Genomic DNA, 2,638 nt, shown 5'->3' with positions numbered 1-2,638 from the left:
GATTTATTTATATAATTTGTGTTCTATAACTGGACTTGTTATCCATAAGATATGTAAAGTTCTATGTTACTTTTTACACTGAGATACAATTTAAATGTATTTTTAAGTTAAAAAAAAAGAAATAAAAAATGCCATTTTATTTGTTTCCTTCAGTAGAGGAGTCAAATTATCCTTTATATCCTGACAATGGTTGACATAGTCTACAAATAATTATGCTGTTAATCAGACTCTGCTGGCTTTCAGTAAACATAGCAGTCTGAATGATCTCAGACAATTTTAACAGAGGAAGATGAGATTTTTTTTCAGATGAATTTCACTGCTTATGGAGGGTAGTGGCTTCTTACCATGGTAACAATCAGGTTGCTAGACTCGACAAGGCCAATGATGGAAGAATGATCCTCTAAACAGATCTACTAAAATGAATGGCTCATGCCACAAGCAAACTTTCTTCAAGTTCTGATTAATTTCCCATGAAATAATTGTTTTGCCTACTTCCAAGCAGTTCCTCTATTCATTGCTCCTTTGTCTTGCTGATAGGAGGGCCAGTCAACAATGAAACATACAGTATGAACCAAGCATATGTGATGCCCACTGCACAATACACTGAAGTCAGTAACAAAGGGAAAAAAAGGAGCACTTCAGCTTCCAGGAGTTAAAAGGGAATACAAATTCACAGCAGACTTCCAGAATCCCCAAGACAAGGAGGTAGAAAATTTCCATCCAATTAAAAAAAGGTTTTTCTTTTCTGAATAGAATCTTCGGTGAAGAAATACTATAGATGGTGAATAGTAACATGAGTAAGATTTTAATGGGAAGTTCTGGGGCAATGAAGAGCAGAGGGAACAGGGAATAATGTCCTGTTGGGGTCAGAATCAGAAAAATTGAAGCATCTTCTGCTTTTTCCACAGACAACAGGATCATTGGGAGAATTTCTAGGAGTATGGCTTTTTCATGGACATGCCACTCAAACATTAAGGAGCTCAAAGCACAAATAATTAAATATCAGAGAAAGCCTCTGGGTCCTTGGGGTTTAAACCAAAGACAGAAAATGGAGGGCAATATAGTGATCAGAGTGCAGATGAGTGTTGCCAAGGGAGTCACTGAGGGAAGGACTGTATGTTGGAACTGCTGAACCAAATCACTTGCCATTGAGGCTTTAGGGATCTTGTTGGGATCAAGAAGTTTCAATTCCAAACCAATAACAGACAGAACTTTGTCCAAAGAATTGTATAAGGCCCAGAAGTTTGAAGCCCAGTATGCATGGCAGAGGCCCCTCTAGAAAGGAAAGAGTTGGGAAAAGACTTGAGTCAGCTGGTTTAAGGCTAGGAAAGGACCCAGTGAAAGAGCAGAAACTAGGAAAACAATTAGTCCCAGAAAAATAACGTGGACAAAGCTAAAACTGTTCCATCAGATAGATCCATCTGGTTTATTTGCAGCAAAACAGTAAGAGCGTGGAAGGTATATACTGTAAGCTGGTGCTACATAGGAATAGATGTGCTTGAAATGTAAGAGAATGGCAAAGAAAAATGCTTTTCTGAAATAACCATGCAATGGTGAGCAACATTAATCCAAATAGGAATCCATTGTACTGGAAATGAATATCTGTAATACCAGTGGCTGAGGCAGGAGAACTGCAACTCTGAAGTCAGGCTGGGCAACTTAATTAATAAAGACAGCTGGATGTAGTGATATAATTCAATCTCATAGACAGCATACACAAAGAGTGCATCTGTAAAGATGACAGAAAATCTCTGGAAAAATAAGGTTCTTAAACTGCAGTAGTTCATAATATGAACATTAAGCATTACTTGATCAAAATATTTGGCAACAAGTGACAGGACGTATTCAAACCACACAAAAAAGTGGGGTAATCCAAGGTCCACTCTGAAGTTGTCTCATAATATCAATGTGATATTGGCAAAGTTTGAGTGATAGCAAGCCAGTTGTGGTGTACTTCAAAATCTGTAGAATGGTAGGTGGTAATGAGAAGGCATTTGAGGAGAGTCACCTGGATCTTCAAAGCAGAAAACAAATTGCAACTACCAGTTAGGGTTCCGAGAGCCACCATTGCTGCAGCACCGTGCACTTTACATGTATAAGTTATTCTTACCTGAGAACACCATCAAACCTAAGTACTTTGTATAAATCACAGACATGCAGAATGGAGGCTCTTAACAGATTCCCATTTCTAGGAACATAACGTCTTGAGCATTTATTAAAAAATTATTCAATAGTGTCTTTGTCAAACTCTCTAAGAGTTTTCTCTCAGTAGTCAACTCATTTAGTGGACATGGATTGTTTGTCCTTATTTGAAAAATGCTGTCCACACTCTTTATTGCTAAAGGAACATGCTCAATCTCAAGTAACGCTATGAGTGCTAAGAGGGTCAATATAGTCTATAAAGCCTTGAATAGCAGGGACTAAACTTTTGCTGATATTTAAACTGAGTCAGGCTCTTCTTTCCTCAGTAACATGTTTGTTGTTTGCCTATAGTGAGTCTGATCTGCATCAACCTGATGTGTGTAGGAAGGCTCCCTGTGAATAGGAAACCATGCATTGATGTAGGCATTGGGGAAATAGCCTTGGAAACAGTGATCAGTGTCTTTATGGGCATTTGAACTTGGAGTTTTTTTAAAAG

General features: G+C 38.0%; 1 pseudogene; it reads right to left on the bottom strand.

The window, feature by feature from the left end:
* Positions 1-269: 269 nt before the first annotated feature.
* On the bottom strand, positions 270-2,383 carry LOC107133567 (annotated as a pseudogene).
* Between the last annotated feature and the right edge of the window lie 255 nt (positions 2,384-2,638).

This window comes from Marmota marmota, unplaced genomic scaffold (genome assembly GCF_001458135.2).
Source record: "Marmota marmota marmota unplaced genomic scaffold, marMar, whole genome shotgun sequence".
In the NCBI taxonomy this organism is placed as follows: Eukaryota; Metazoa; Chordata; class Mammalia; order Rodentia; family Sciuridae; genus Marmota; species Marmota marmota.
The sequence above is the reverse complement of the archived record's forward strand: the minus strand, read 5'-3'. Positions and strand labels throughout refer to the sequence as shown.